Raw genomic sequence first — 17726 nt, 5'->3', positions numbered from 1 at the left:
GTAGCCCTTTGCCCAAAGCATAGTTCATAATAACATGATTTGACGAGTTTAATATAGGGGAGCTCCTGTTGCCTGCACAGAGCCCTGACTTCAACCCCACTAAACACCATTGGGATGAAATGGGCCATGTCGTCCAAAATCAGTGTCTGACCTCTTAGTTGTTCTTTTAACTTAATGGCGACAAATTCTCACAGACACACTCCGAAATCTTGTGGAAAGCTTCCCAGAAGCTGTATGTATTCTACAATAACCTCACGCAAGCACTTCAGGTAGCTGCTGATCTGACGTGCATGCACAGTGGCAAAGAGGAATATTGGTATGAACCAGCGTCTCTGTTTGGTTGTGGTGTGGGCTCTGACATGTCCACTCCAAAAAGTAGATTACATTTAAATAGTAGATTTACGGCAATGATTTCAGGTCATTGCCCCCCCTGCATTACCCCGCTTCAGCTGAGCGTCAGCCTGTGGACAGCCACCCTGACTCGATCCTGTAGGATACCTTGATATTATTTAATTTTAAGTAATCTCTTTAGATCAGTATCCTTCCTCGGTCATTGCTCAGGCAGGGTTTACGAGGTGTGATTACAGCAGCACTTCAAGCTGAGGGAGTATTTCAGGTGTGGCAGTGTGATGATTGGAAATGAATGAAATGAAATGAGTCATCTTAGGGAAATGCCAGCGTCTTCCTGTGTGTAGCATGGCTGATTCAGTCAGTTTGGAGGTTGGTTATTCATCCACATAACAGAGAGAGACCAGCCTTTAGTTTGCTGCAGAAGTGAATGCTCTCAGAAATGACATTCCTGACTCAGGTGTAGTAGAAATGTGCTCCACTGTTCTTCCCTCATAAGCTTATTCTAGCCTTTATTTAATCTAGAACTCCATCAGAAGAATAGTTTAGCAAGAAATCAAATTTCAAGTTTCATTCCTTACCCCAAATATAGTCGATCAACCTTCAAACATTAGTATGAAGTTTACTTCTAATGTTGCTAACACATAATAAAAGATTATAGACCATTAATTAGCATCCTGCTAAGTGATATACATAGGTATGTCTTGACATACTGTACAAGCATGTCTTGATAGATCTACTGTATTTGAGTTAAGGGGGGAACCTGTCATTAATGTTACTTTAATGGCTTCATTCAGATGTGCTGGGAGCTGGGATTAAGCAAAAATGTAGACCAGCTGATAGGCCCAATTTAGACAATGTGTAGGATTTTGAGCTCTAAAGTTTTAATGATAATAAATGATTTGAAATGATTTATCTCAGCAGTGATTGTGTTTTTGCCATTAAAAACATTTTATAAGCTTGCAAATATAAATGAGCATAAACACAGTAAAATGTAACTTTTTTTATTTTTATAAAAGTTCTGAATATGTTCTTTAGACTAATACAGTTAGAATAACACAGATTTTGCTGGTGACTTCTCGCTGCACTCCAGCCATTGCATGAATTTAAATTCCATCAGCAGCAACTTATTTAATTTAATAAAGGCCTGAATTGGATAAACTAGGTTTTGATGGTAACTGTAAATACTGGACTTCCTTGAGAAAAACTTTAGAAATGGTGAAGCTGACACACTCATACACATCAAATCACAATGCTTTGCATATGTGCTTATGTGCATTTGTTCTAATTGTATTGGTTTTATAAACAAATAAATGCCCATATAGTACTGTCTGAGCACACTGTACTCAGTAGTACTGTACCAAATGCCCATATAGTACTGTCTGAGCACACTGTACGCAGTAGTACTGTACCAAATGCCCATATAGTACTGTCTGAGCACACTGTACGCAGTAGTACTGTACCAAATGCCCATATAGTACTGTCTGAGCACACTGTACTCAGTACTGTACCAAATGCACATATAGTACTGTCTGAGCACACTGTACTCAGTAGTACTGTACCAAATACACGTATAGTACTGTCTGAGCACACTGTACGCAGTAGTACTGTACCAAATGCATGTATAGTACTGTCTGAGCACACAATGTGTAGTATCACGTGCCTTCTGGCAGATGCTCTATGATGATTTCTTTTTCCTGTTCTGAATCAGGATCAGTCAGTTAGTGATTTCAAACGTCAGCAGGTGTGGCTGTGCGTGTTGTAACCAAGTTCGAGTGTGTAAACTGTGGCAGGAGTGTGCACACTACAGATGTGATTTCCGGCTCGTTTTAGTGAGTCAGATTAAACAGCTTAGCTCACCAATAACAATTGATTCTATGACTTAAATTGATCACTGAAATCTTACTCAACTTTCTAATTAAGGGGAATTTCCATCAATGTATTTAACATTTCTACATAATTAAATGTAAAGCTGCCTTTTGAACAGGGCACAATACAGTGCAGCCAGTTTGAACAGAACATACATACTTACATGCAACAGTCTTAAAGGCATAGTAACAAAAACAGCCTGGTTAATAAAAGAAAAGAGATTGGAAAATGGTTATGTAAAAATTTATTATGACTATTTTTGGTAAACACAGCCACACATTTGTTATAAGTGAACCACAAGGAACGAAACATAAAATGCAACAAACATATAGAAAATGTGCCCTCGAAGGTCTCTTAAAATCTACCTTAAAGAAAGCTGCTATTTAAAATGGTTATGAATATGCCTTTGGATGCCTGAGAAATTGTTTTATGATTTGGTTCTAGTATTTATTTTTTAATATCCATTCATGGTGAAGAAGTACATGCAGGGCATTGTAAGGCAAAATAGTCCCCAATGAAAACTTAGTTATCCAGATTTAGCACTAATTTACTAACATCAACGTTACAAATAAAATCTCAGAAGACACGTGTAGGCTTGCTGGTGGTTTTGGATAGTGAATAAAATGGTGATATTTGCATTGCGGTGAATCTAATTGTGAAAGGCTCACACAATAAAAAGCACTAGATAAATAATCTTGCTACATGGCAAACATCATTATAACTAGCAGCACTGCACTGTGTACTATATATATATATGATATATGTATGAGTGTGTGTGTGATATATATAATATATAATGTGTGTGTGTGCATGTTTGTGTGTGCATGCATGTGCATGTATGCGTGTGTGTTTGCTAATGTGCACGTGCGTGGTCTTTAAGGACACTGTGAAGCATTTAGTGCAAGGCAATGGGATAGGTCAGCTAGAGCCAAGCTGAGAGATTTAAAGGGATTACACCATTTACCTTCTAGCCGAGTTACATGCCCATACACACAGAGCCATCAAGAGAATAAAAACAGCTCAGCAATGACAGAGATACAGGCTGAGTTGTGGATATGCAAAAAGTAACAGGACAACGACCCCGTATATATAAGGGGGTGCATGCTTGAGATCAAACCATCAAAGGTGTGCAGTCTAAATCCATAGTTAAAGTATTGCTACTGCAGTGAAATAATGACTGCAGTTAAAGGTCCTTTCCAGAAAACAACTTGAGCAGAAGAACAATTGTAGCAGCTCATAAATCTACTTAACTACGGAGTAACTTGTACAACTGCAGTGGAATTTCTTAGTGCATTCAGTATCTGTCAGCATAGCAACTGAAGTTCCTTAGCCTCTGTCCTTCTCTTTTTGGGATTCTGTTGGTTCAAAATAAAATCATAAAGCTCCAAACTGAGAGGGGTTATCAGTCACAAAGCAGCACAGATCCTGAACCAACACAGCAGAATGACATTAAACTCTACAAAGGAATCAGGAGCTAAATTTTAGTAACTAAAGTGGATCTGAGTAGAAATGCATTCCTTTCCTCATAAATATAATTGAGTAGAAGTAAAAGTATTAGCATCTGAAAACAACACATGAAATATGAATCCATAAAAATGTTACTTGAGCATAGGGACTTCAGTAAGTGCGGCGTGTTACTACCCAACCCTACAAATAATGCGTTTAGTACATTTCTGAGGTGGAGCTTCACAGTATATTATTAGTTTACTATAGTGTCCTTTGCAATACTGATGTAACGGAAGACTGCAGTAAATGTGTGCAGTGAGTATCTGGCCAATCAGTTCCAGATGACTTTCAGTGGTAGTTTTGTTAAATCAAGTGTAATCTAAAACTAATTTAGTTTGGTCAGAATAACACAGGCTGATCTTTGTCCACATCATGTCATTGATTCACCTTTTCATTTTTAATGCAGTGTAAAATGTGTTTCAGTTTAAATATGTGTTAAATACGTAGCAATATAGTCATGATACTGCTATATAATACTTTGTTTATATTGTTCAGCTCAAAATTTTGCACATTAGCTGGGACCCCAGCAATGTTGGGGTCTATATGTATGTTCCTAGAGAGTCTCTCTCTCTCTCTCTCTCTCTCTCTCTCTCTCTCTCTCTCTCTCTCTCTCTCTCTCTCTCTCTCTTCCTTTAACTCTTTTACTCTATTTCTTTCTGTACCTCTTTTTCTCTCTCTGCTTCTTTCTGCGCCGCCCCCCCCTTCAAATAATGCCGTTTTCTCAGTAAAGGTCTTGCTTCTTTGATCTCCAACATCAAGCAGAACAGAAATAGCCCCACACACACACACCTAAAACAACAGCAGCTCAACCCAAAATACCTCCCCTAACTCCAATAGCTGCACACACAGGGGGAGAATGTTTGTGTGTGTGTGTGTGTGTGTGTGTGTGTGTGTTAGACTCAGGGACAAGAGTGTTGCACTTTGTTTACTAATTGTGTGTGTGTGTGTGTGTGTGTGTGTGAGAGAGAGAGACTCAGGGACAAGAGTGTTGCACTTTGTTTACTAATTGTGTGTGTGTGTGTGTGTGTGTGTGTGTGTTAGACTCAGGGACAAGAGTGTTGCACTTTGTTTACTAATTGTGTGTGTGTGTGTGTTTGTGTGTGTGTGTGTGTGTGTGTGTGTGTTAGACTCAGGGACAAGAGTGTTGCACTTTGTTTACTAATTGTGTGTGTGTGTGTGTGTGTGTGTGTGTGTGTGTGTGTGTGTGTGTGTGTGTGTGTGCGTGTGTGTGTGTGTCAGACTCAGGGACAAGAGTGTTGTACTTTGTTTACTAATTTTGTGTGTGTGTGTGTCCTGTTGTGTTGTTTTTGCCTGTTTGTATGTGTGATACTTTCTTGTAGCTTTCTTTATACCAGAATATGCAGCTGCACATTCACTAAGTGAATTAACACACACACAAACACACCCCTACACATGCACCTTCTCTCTCTCTCTTTTTGTTTTATTTTTTTTTCTTCAATATGTTAAATTGAGCAAATGATAGTAACTGTACATTAAAATTTGTAAAGCTGGGTTAAAGCTAAATGTTTAAAAGTTTTAAGCTAAACAACAACAGATTTAGAATATCTATCCTGTAAGAGTGGTGATTAATCTAATGAGAGCAGAATATTTATTTTTTCGGTCCATCTCCAACATTTCTTCAGGTCTTTTCCGTGCGAACCAGCAGTTCTTCAGCAACCACTACTGAAAATGCTTCTATTTTGTGTTGTTTTCTAATTTTTGTTCTTTTTAATTTTTTTTAAATTTGAACATGAATTTTAGTCATTTTTACTATTCTTGAAAGCTGTTTCTCTCTTTTGCTTTAATGACCACATGTGCTCGAACTGTCATGGGCAAGTTTGTTCAAATCCTCTTATCAGTAAATCAAATCTAGGTGTTTAAATATGTTTCAGTGGAAGAGATAAGACAAAAAAAAAAATCTGACCTTTTTGCTCAAAGGCCTTAACATGGTCAGTGTCACAGATTTACTTCAATTTAAACAATGACCTAGAAATAGTTCAGAATGTTAAATATTACCTCTTTATTTTACTTCTACTATTTTTCTTTGTGTATTTCATTTTTTTTTCAAAATTCTAAAATCACTGTTGTTGTTTATTCCAGGTTTAAATGTGGATAAAATCTAACTCTATGCACTGCAAGTCTAATCAGCAAAATCTTCAATCATTGACATTCCAATGGAAAAGCAGCATCTTCCTCCCTTTTGTCCACTCCATCCTTTTCTCCTTCTGTTTATATTCCTTGGAAATCTGTCCATCAGGACGGCATGATGAGTCATTGCAGGGTAATTAGTGCACACTCGTTAGCTCTATGCTATTTGTCTGCTCAGAGCAGGGGGTAATTATGGTAATTAACTCCACACACACACACACACACAGGTTGGGCAAAATAACAGTACACATAGGCATGTAAGGCAGGTACTGAGCCATACAAACAAACACACATATACATACACACACTCATATAAACATAAAGATCATGTTACTCCTATATTACATTGTAAAAACACTGTAGAACAGGGAACTGAATGAGTGAAGTTCAGAAACTAATGAAATGTTTGTTGAAAAATCACATTTACACAATCTCCCCCTGATGCTCTGTACATTGTAAATGCACTGCTCAAAAAAATAAAGGGAACATTCGAATAACACATCCTAGATCTGAATGAATGAAATATTCACACAAAAATCATCAATGGAAATCAAATTTATTAACCAATGGAGGCCTGGATTTGGAGTCACACACAAAATTAAAGTGGAAAAACACACGACAGGCTGATCCAACTTTGATGTCCTTAAAACAAGTCAAAATGAGGCTCAGTATTATGTGTGGCCTCCACGTGCCTGTATGACCTCCCTACAATGCCTGGGCATGCTCCTGATGAGGTGGCGGAAGGTCTCCTGAGGGATCTCCTCCCAGACCTGGACTAAAGCATCCGCCAACTCCTGGACAGTCTGTGGTGCAAGGTGGTGTTGGTGGATGGAGCGAGACATGATGTCCCAGATGTGCTCAATCGGATTCAGGTCTGGGGAACGGGCGGGCCAGTCCATAGCTTCAATGCCTTCATCTTGCAGGGACTGCTGACACACTCCATCCACATGAGGTGTAGCATTGTCCTGCATTAGGAGGAACCCAGGGCCAACCGAATCAGCATATGTTCTCACAAGGGGTCTGAGGATCTCATCTCGGTACCTAATGGCAGTCAGGCTACCTCTGGCCAGCACATGGAGGGCTGTGCGGCCCTCCAAAGAAATGCCACCCCACGCCATTACTGACCCACTGCCAAACCGGTTATGCTGAAGGATGTTGCAGGCAGCAGATCACTCTCCACGGCGTCTCCAGACTCTGTCACGTCTGTCACATGTGCTCAGTGTGATCCTGCTTTCATCTGTGAAGAGCACAGGGCGCCAGTGGCGAATTTGCCAGTCCTGGTGTTCTCTGGCAAATGCCAATCGTCCTGCACGGTGTTGGGCTTTGAGCACAACTCCATCTGTGGACGTCGGGCCCTCATACCATCCTCATGGAGTCGGTTTCTAACCGTTTGTGCAGACACATGCACATTTGTGGCCTGCTGGAGGTCATTTTGCAGGGCTCTGGCAGTGCTCCTCCTGTTCCTCCTTGCACAAAGGATGGAGGTAGCGGTCCTACTGCTGGATTGTTGCCCTCCTACGGCCTCCTCCACGTCTCCTGGTGTACTGGCCTGTCTCCTGGTAGCGCCTCCAGCCTCTGGACACTACGCTGACAGACACAGCAAACCTTCTTGCCACAGCTCGCATTGATGTGCCATCCTGGACGAGCTGCACTACCTGAGCCACTTGTGTGGTTCCCTTTATTTATCTGTCACTCCACTGCTTACAGCTGCAGAGGACGTGCTCTGAGCGTGTACCTAGGTACTGTTTTACCAAGGTGACAAATTCTAATTTATTATTGGCTGGACAAACTGCAACTGCCCAGCAACACCTTAGCAGCCACCTTGGATACCATAACAACTATTTAGCAACACCTAAGCAACCACCTAGGATGCCACAGCAACTGCCTAACAATACCTTGGCAACCAGTGTAGATGCTGTAGCAACAGGTTAACAGCACTTTAGCAACCACCTGGGATGCTGCACCAACGTAGCAAGCACCCGTGATGCTATAGCAACAGCTGAGCAACCTTAGTCACCACCTGAGATAACATAACAGGCACCTACCACCTGAAATGTCATAGTAGTGGTCAGGCAAGACAAACATCTGGCGTAGCACCGCAATACCCGAACGACACCTTGGCAACCAGATACCGAAGATTTATTGTAAAATTATAAAATGTTATGTATATGAAGTGAAGGAATTGGGGTGTGTGTGTGTGTGTGTGTGTACATGCCTAAATCATCTCACACTCATCTTAACCTGTGTTTTAGTTGTTAGGTGATCTCAAATATGTGGTTTCTGACCCTCCATGACACACTGTTATCTATAAACATGGACAGCAGTACATCACATAGCTACAAATAGCAGCAGTCATTTTGAAGCTGCAGTTTTGTCTGTACTATAACAGTATGTAATTAGATTGTATTTAGAAATGTGACATAATTCAACCCAGATTCTCTCCCCAACCTCTCTCATTCTCTCTCATTCTCTTTCTCTCTTACTCTTTATTACCCTCTGTTTTGATGAAGTTGAAAAATGCACATTTGACAGCACAGCTCAGAACTGGACACTGGTCAAAAAGGAAGATGGGGTGTGTGTGTGTGTGTGTGTGTCTCTGGACACAGAGAATGACAGCTAGAAAAAAGGCTGTGAATAGTGAAAGGGAGGACACAGGCAATCTGTGCAGAGAAGGAGAAAGAGGAGCGGGTGAAAAGAGAGATTAAGAGTCAGAAGGAGGAGAGAGCAAGAGAGAGAGCAAGAGAGAGAGAGCGAGAGAGAGAGGGATGGATGGATGGATGGATGGATGGATGGATGGATGGATGGATGGATGGATGGATGGATGGATGGATGGATGGAAGCAGGAAGGAAGTCACTCAAGAGAATGATTACATTTCTCAGTAAACAGTGGAAACCAGAGGAAACTAACTCTCTCTGTCTCTCTCTCTCACACTGTTTCTCTCTTTCACTCTCTCTGAATTCTTAGCCTTTTTCTCTCTGTTCTGTTCTCTTTTCTCTCTCCTCATTTTGTTTCTCTCCTCCCCCTCTTTGTTCCTTTCTTCCTCATTTCTTATGCAAATTGTGTTCGTTCTCTCTCTCTCTCTCTCTCTCTCTCTCTCTCTCTCTCTCTCTCTCTCTCTCTCTCTCTCTCTCTCTCTCTCGCTCTCACTCTCTCTGTATTCTATAGCTTTTCCCTTCTCTCTCTCTCTCTTTCACTCTCTCTTTCTCAGTGCTCACACACAGTGTCCTGTAGGTACAGATGGTGTGGCTATCTCTGAATAGAAATACTGTATGATAGGCAGTCAAATCTGCTTTTTCAGTTTCTCTGCTCTATCTCTTTGTTTCTCTATTAAAGCAGAATTTCTTTGGCTCTGTTTACTGCATGCAGGTTAGATATTAGCGCTGTGTGTTTTTTATATGCAGATTTTATCAACGCTCTTTAAACAGAGTTTAGTTTTGTCAGCTGCTTTAAAGCTGTGATAAAAAGCTGCACAGATGCAAGTGGCTTTTTGTGACTTATTCACATCGATATGGGAATATCTTTTGTTGTCAGCACATAGTTAGACCCTGTTTACATGTGGTTGTTTCATGCATCATGAGTATCAGGATTGTGTCTGATTAAGGCTTCAAAATGCAGGCGTAAATGCATCAAAGATGCAAGAGTAACATCCAGGTGCACAAACCTCTGCAGGAGGTGGTCTAAGATGTGCTGTAGCCACACATTATGCTTGAGTTTCTCCAAGCCACATTCAGCAAAGCACAGTGGGACATTTTGTTATTAATATATAGTTATATATACATATCTGATTTTAAATATGTGAACATAGTTTTATATTTGAATTGCTGTGTGGAAGCTACAGCCTCTTAACGTTGGTCCCCTCCACTATTCAGACCAAACTTGTACCCATTTCGAATATCAAAGCTAGTCAGAAAGCACATCTGTAGTGCAAATGGTTTAACTTGGATCATGTGTTAATTGTATGAAAGCAGTATCAGTAATTAATGGCGTTTCCCTTTTCTGCTAAATATAATCATAAGGAGAACAACGCGCACGCACGCACACACACACACACACACACACACACTGCACTTGATAACCTCAGGACAGAAGAATAAATGGTTTCATAAATTTCCCCTGCACCACTGAGTCCATAAATGTCCAGCAATATGTTGGCAAAACTGACATGTTTTATGGTCATACAGAGATGTAGAGTGACCCCCATGTGGCAGTAGATTTTCATTGGTTATTGCATACATCTACGCCCCATACAGTTGCTGCGCTGACCAATGAGAACTGCCTGTGGTGTTGCTGGGGCAACCTAGACCTGCCTCCTCAGCTATATCAGCACCCAGTGCTTTCAGTTGTTGTTATTTTGCTTTAGGATATGAAGTGGAATTCCCCTGTTTCTTCTGAATGATTAAATAGTTAAGATGTGGACAGAGTCATTCAGAGTGGTTTGGTGTGAAATGGTCCATTCTAGAGAAACTTACTCAGTCCGAATTGTTCCCAGAGGTGATGACAGGAAGACTGTGGAAAGCTGAATGGTTTTGAATGTGCTGTCTGAGACATTGTTTCATAATAGGTTTGCTGTTTGGGCCTAAACCTTATCTTTTTGAAGCTGCATTCATGATGAAGAACTGCAATCTATTATTTTTTTTATTATTTTCCCACTTACCATCGTTTTACCATAATAAGCAATGCATATAACTTGGAAGACACATGAAGGTCCTGATGTGTACATCAGGATTCCTGGTTCCTTTCACTGCCAGTGTAAAGTCTAAAGACTTAAAGTCACTTTCCAAGGCCTCACCGAGCTCTTCCCACACCCGGGTTTTTGCCTTGGCAACGACTGAAGCCGCAGATCGCTTGGCCTGTCGATACCTGCCAGCTGCCTCTGGTGTCCTACAGGCCAACCATGTCCGGTAGGACTCCTTCTTCAGCTTGACGGCATCTCTCACCTGGGGTGTCCACCACCGGGTTCGAGGATTACCGCCCCGACAGGCACCAACTACCTTGCGACCACAGCTACAGTCAGCCGCTTCAACAATGGAGGAGCGGAACATGGCCCATTCTGAGTCAATGTCCCCCACCTCCCCCGATATCTGGTCAAAGTTCTGATGGAGGTGTGAGTTGAAGATCAATCTGACAGGTTCTTCTGCCAGACGTTCCCAGCAAACCCTCACTATACGTTTGGGCTTGCCTGGTCTGGCCGGCATCTTCCCCCACCACCTGAACCAACTCACCACCAGGTGGTGATCAGTTGACAGCTCAGCTCCTCTCTTTACCCGACTGTCCGAAACACATGGCCACAAGTCCGATGACACGACTACAAAGTCAATCATTGAACTGCGGCCTAGGGTGTCCTGGTGCCATGTGCACTTATGGACATCCTTGTGTTCAAACATGGTGTTCGTTATGGACAAACTGTGGTTTGCACAGAAGTCCAAAAACTGAACACCACTCGGGTTCAGATCAGAGAGGCCATTCCTCCCAATCACATCCCTCCAGGTCTTACTGTCGTTGCCCACGTGAGCGTTGAAGTCCCCCAGTAGGGCAATCGAGTCTCCAGGAGGAGCACTTTCAAGCACCCCTTCCAAGGACTCTATGAAGGCTGGGTATTCTGAACTGCTGTTCGGTGCATAAGCACAGACAACAGTCAGGACCCTTTCCCCAACCCGAAGGCGTAGGGAAGCTACCCTCTCGTCCACCGGGGAAAACCCCAACATACAGGTGCCGAGTCGAGGGGCTATGAGAAAGCCCACACCTGCCCGCCGCCTCTCACCATGGGCAACTCCAGAAAAGAAAAAAGTCCAGCCCCTCTCAAGGAGATTGGACCCAGAGCCCAAGCTGTGTGTTGAGGTGAGCCCGACTATATCTAGCCGGTATCTCTCAACCTCGCGCACCAACTCAGGCTCCTTCCCCGCCAGTGAGGTAACGTTCCAAGTTCCAAAAGCCAGTTTCAGCAACCGAGGATCAGAACGCCAAGGCCCACGCCTTCGGACACTGCCCAATCCACAATGCACCGCAGCCCTACTACTGCCCCTCCCATCGGTGGTGGGTCGATGGGAGGGGGGACTCATGTAGCTCCTTCGGGCTGGGCCCGGCCGGGCACCATGAGTGAATGCCCGGCCACCAGACGCTCGCTGGCGAGCCCCTCCCCCAGGCCTGGCTCCAGGGTGGGGCCCCGGTAACCCTGATCCGGGCAGGGTACACAAGTCCTGCTTTGTTGTCCTCATAGGGGTTATTATGGATCACACTTTGTCTGGCCTGTCACCTAGGACCAGTTTGCCATGGGAGACCCTACCAGGAGCTTTTGCTCCAGACAATATAGCTCCTAGGGTCCTTCAAGCACACAAACCTCTCCACCACGATAAGGTGGTGATCCATGGAGAGGTGAGTCAGAAATGAATAAACAAAATGTAAAACAAGGCATTTAATGACATAAACATGCTGAGAGAATTAAGAGGGTTAATAATGCTTGGCCTGCCAATGCAAATTTATGGATCAGACTTTACACAGAAATATCACTGACATTAAACGTTGACCTCACGTTGCCTGGATGGAATATTCAGACAAGAAATATGAGTAGCAAACAGGAAGTGACACAGGGAACCACTCTCGTAGTCCTGGTTCACTGTCTGTTCCCACAGAGACTGTTATATGATCTCTTTCCCCCTTGGTCCCCTTTTCTCTGTAGCCCCTCTCTAGCTCTCTCTCTCTCTCTCTCTCTCTCTCTCTCTCTCTCTCTCTCTCTCTCTCTCGCTCTCTCGCTCTCAGTAGAGGGGAATATCATGCTGTGCTTTTCAGTGTTAATTTCAGACTAGATTTACACACACACACACACACACACACACACACACACACACACACACAGACTCAAACTAACATGCCTGTAATTCATATAAGTGTGCATATTTCCATGTATTTCTCTGTTTGTGCTGTTTGACCTTAACTTCAGTAATCAAAAGATTTTACTCTCTCTAATGAAAGCAGCAAATTTTAATGGAACAAATAAATGCATTTCTATTTAGAGAGCAAATTAATGTCTACACAGCCACACAGTATTCATGCTTGCATTAGGCTGGGGGACTGTAGTCCCGAGCAAAGGGATAAATACGCACGCACAGAGTACACACACACACATCTATAACTCAGCATGCCTTGCTGTTTCTGCTGCACTACCACTGAATGAAAACGCAGCATGCACTCCAGCATGCATTATTAAAGACAGCTCGAGCTGTTCAGATGAAGTCGGCTGTGATCTGATGCAGTTATCACTCTCATTTTATTAACACACACTGCAGCTTATTATAGCTGACATACACATGGGTGCTGAGAATCTGAGATCAGGTTTCTTCTCTTCACACTGGGAGAACTGACCTGTCCATTCTTTGCCCACAGATGAGTTGTTTAGGCACTACTGTTGCTAGGTTGGACAAGCTTTACAGAAAGCTGTGAGAAATCAAAGATGCATGAATAATTTTTTTTTTGTAAAGATGGATTGTTGATTTACTTTACATTTCCAGGAGCACTAAATGAAAAATCTAAATGGTACTTGTAAGTCAAAATGGTAGTGTAAGTCAATGGAACCAGAAGGCATTTTGGGTCATTTCTGTTGATGCATTCACCATGAAATTTATACGCATCATAAAGAGCAACAAGTACTTTCAGATTATGCCAGAAACTGAAAAAACATCAAAAATGGAGATACAATGTAGTATGCTAGTGTATGTAGCTAGTGGTGTGCAAGCTAACTAGCTAGCAGGCCTTCTGAACCTCTGCCCTCTCTGCTTTGCCCACCAATCTGATGTTTAAAACTTCCGTTGCACACAAAAACCTGTACTAGATCCATCCTAGCCTTCAAAAATGAACAAAATAAATATGATTTGAAATTAATAGATTAACTAAAGCCAAGCTGTGAACAAGCTCATCAGCATGTATCAGTTTTTAATGCTCATTGACAAAAACACCTGTTAATTCTAAGGGATGAAAACATTAAAATATGTTCACTTAAATATGAAATATGACTGTTTTTGGGACATAATGCCTCAGAAATATTACAAGGGGACATAAATGCAGAATATGAGCCCTTTAAAACCTGATCTCTGGCTGCTTTTCATGTGTAGCTTCAGGCCTCAGAGTGATAGCTGTAATAGAGGAAAGAAGATCGGCAACGAAAGAGAGAGAGAGTGGTGAGTGACCATCAGAAACATAGGGCATGTCAGCGTTTCTGAGAGAGGGAGGAAAAGAACAGATTGAAAGAAAGGGAGAGACAGTCCTTGCTGTGAAAGAGAAGGCTCAAAGGCCTCTATTCATGCAGCCTCGGCTAAAATTAGCCTCGGCTCCAAACGCTGTTAAATAGAAGTGAAGTGTTCTGTACTGCTGGAGTTGAGTGAATCTGTCATTTCTCTCAATGTCATTTCTTCCTTGTCTTTATCGCTGTATCGTCTTTCCTCCTTCCCATCTGGGGAACAGTCTGTTTGAATATTTATCTTTTAAAGCTTCAGTCCGAAATGGAAGGTGAAACCTTAAAAGGACACTCTGGCCAAAAGAATAAATAGAACCATCGCTATAGCTGCTGCAGACATGCTATGCGGTGCTGCAGTAATCTCATAGTGTGATTTTTCTGCTTTAAGACTGGGAAAACCCCCTTCCAGTGATGTATTTTGAAGGCGTAAGGAACTTTTAATAACAGTACAGTGGTGTTGGGGGGGATTTTTGGGGCCGGGCTGTTCGAAAAGTGTTCTTTGTTCCACCAGCTGACTAATGCAGAAAGAAGCCAGATAGCTAATGTTCCTGCTAGGATGCCACCTGCATTTATTAGCCTCTATAAAAGTAGCTCATCAGTGAATTGCTTTATCACTGAGGGGGATTTCCAGTGGCTGTTTGGCGTATTAGTGTAATGCACGCTAGGCATTGAGAAAACTCTGTTGGATGAAAACACAAAAAGGATGCTGAATTGTGAGTTCTGTTAAACAGTGGAAGTGGAGGATACAGTGCAGTGCCACATAACATTATACACAGCATATTAAAATCCCTGTTTAGACCAGAATGACCGTATTAAATCTAATTTACACAGTTCAACCCCAAAAGATAAAAGGGCAATGTAATATCGGAAATGCATGACAAGTAGCCTGATGTCTAAGCATAATGGCGACAATTTCAGTTTTTGGGGAAAAAAAACCTGATAGAGAATTCGAGAGGGCTAATTTACTTTTTCACAGTTTAAGAAGCAAGTTCTTTTTGCTTTAACTGTAATGAAGAGGCTATAATGTGCTGTGATGAGACAGAATTACTCCTCGATTTTCTTTCTCGACTCCCACCAGCACACAGCCACACATTGATATTTTCCTGTGTGTGTTTGACCTGCGCGTCAATACGGCCACAGCACATCACAGGGAACGGAAATCGTTGTCACAATTAAGCTTGTTTACTCCTGCTCTTGTTAAGGTGAACTAACATTGACTGGTTTCTCTTCATTTTCTCCTCTCTTCCACTCCATCTGTTACTTTCTTTTTTCTTCATCCTCTCTAATCCACCCCAAAAAACACTAAACACACCTGTGTTGGATGTAGCGACTGGTACATCATTGAAAAGGAGATCATGAGCGTATGATGAGTGTGGAGTGTTCATGTTACTTTTTTTTTTTTTTAAATACAAATAATTTATTTATGCTTATAATTGTAGTTGTGCTTTTATTAAAGAGCAACATAAGGTTTATTACGTTAAAGGTACTGGGGCAAAGATCTCTAGCATTTTAGAGCAAGTCTCTTATTTTTAGTAGTGCTCCAAGTCTAAGATCACCTACAGTTAATTAGCGGGAGTTTAAGAAACTCTCATCAACCTTCCACCTGCAGACACTGCATGTCCAAAGGTTTTGTATACAGATGTTAATCAGTTAAGGAGTTTCTCCTTCTTTTTCTGCAGTAACAGCCTCTACTCTTCTGCAAAGGCTTTATACTGCATGTTGGGACATTGCTTTGAGGATTTATTCGCATTCAGCCTCAAGAGCATTAATGAGATTAGGTACTGATGTTGGATGATCAGTTCTGGATGACGAACATCACTCCAACTCATTCCAGAAGTATTGGATGGAGCTCCATCTTAATGCATAATGCATAATTCCAGAGAATGCAGTTTCACTGCTCCACAGTCCAATGCTGGGGGACTTTATACCTCTCTAGTGGATGTTTGGCATTGAACATGTTGACCTTAGGCTCACTTGTGGCTGCTTCAGAGCATCCCATTCTGTTATCAGTGTTTTGCTTTGGAGATGACCCAAGGGACATCTGCATAAATTATTAAATGTATTAGCTATGGATGATTTCACCAATTAGAAGGGCTGTCTGGATATTTTAAGATGTATGGTATTGTGCGAGCATCATAGATCACCCTTCATGTGCTTCATTTCAAGTCAATGGCTAACAAAATACATTCATTTTTAGTGCGAGGAACAGAAAATATATTTAACAGAAAATTAAGATGTATTCAGTATTTAGTGTAGACCATTCTTAGCTTTAGCTTTCAGTCTTTATGGGAAACTTGCGTTCAGTTTTTCAAAGAAATCTGCAGGGATATTTTCCCACACCTCCAAAGTTCAGTGTTAGAAGATGGTTGGATTTTCAACTTCAGTGATGCTGAGTTCAGGGCTCTGGAGTGGTCAGTCCATTGTTCTGAGAACACCAGCAGCATCTCTGATTTTAAATTTTTTTTCTAGTTCCTTTTCTCAGTAACAGCTTTATGACACATCCGTTCAGTGTTCAGTTGTCCTCTTACATTGGAAGGATGACTAGAAACACACTTGGAGCTTGATTGTCATCTTTCAAAGATGTAGCATGAAGAACTGTTTGTCAGGTGACAGTTTTGGTGGTCTACCAGGTCTTCTACTGTATTTGTGTATAATTTTTTCTGTCTCTTTTAATCATGTTCATTCCATTCATGGAAGGGTTTTTCTTCATTTTTTCTATTTTCCATATTTTAAATGGCCAAACTATGCAATGAAACATAAAATTATGCATTGACCGTGATACTATGTTGCTGAAATTTCCTGAAAACTACATCTTGAAATGGTATATTTACTTATTCAGAAAGTAATAAACTAAATTCAAGCACAAGCCTTTGTATCAAAATTTTATTTTAGATTATGAGAAAAATGAATTCAGTCTGGTGTGTGCAAACTTTTGACCATTACTGTAGATCTCCAGGAATAAACTTGCTGAGCTCTGATTTAATTTATTTATGCAGAATCCAGTCCCATGGGCTTGCCACACTATACAAACTAGACATCTCCTTATTTGACTTGAGTTTCAAATTCCTGCTCAAAAGAAACTGTGAAGGAAGAAGGGCCTGACTGAAATTGAAATTTTGATACTAACACCAGTTTTGAGGAAGTAGTTCCAGTAATATTGATCAATGTAATTTTATATTAAACCCCACTGTAATAAAAGACTCTCCTCGCATGATGACATCTTTTAGTTAAAATCAAAAAGATCCCACTTATAATTCTTAGTACATTATTTGAAGGATTTTCACTAATAGCAAAATCTGTCAAACCTTAATATTGGCGATTTCCTCGGTCAGCCGATCTGTTTCGGTCAGGCCTCAGCAGGACATTTCAGTTATGAAGTGAGCTCTGTCATTCCTTCTCACTATGGCCATCTGCTGAGGGAGGACTGAAATACAGTACCATTTAATGCAGTCATAGTATAGAACAAGCTACTCTAGAAGATGTCACTTAAGTTGATGCTTTGATGATAGTGGTGGAGGACGCAGTCTAAAACCTCTCTCCTGTAGGTGTTCAAATGGGTTGAGATCTTTTGACTGTGAAGACTAACATCATTTACATACTTTTCATACTTATTAGACCATTCAGAGA

At 41.5% G+C, this 17726-nt stretch overlaps 1 protein-coding gene across 2 annotated transcripts in view; it reads left to right on the top strand.

Moving 5' to 3' along the window:
- The window catches only part of usp6nl (USP6 N-terminal like), a 97803-nt gene that overhangs the window by 9553 nt on the left and 70524 nt on the right, over positions 1 to 17726 (top strand). The window lies entirely within an intron of this gene.

This window comes from Pygocentrus nattereri, chromosome 1, assembly GCF_015220715.1.
Source record: "Pygocentrus nattereri isolate fPygNat1 chromosome 1, fPygNat1.pri, whole genome shotgun sequence".
In the NCBI taxonomy this organism is placed as follows: domain Eukaryota; kingdom Metazoa; phylum Chordata; class Actinopteri; order Characiformes; family Serrasalmidae; genus Pygocentrus; species Pygocentrus nattereri.
Note: the sequence above shows the minus strand (reverse complement) of the source record. Positions and strands in the feature narration are given on the sequence as shown.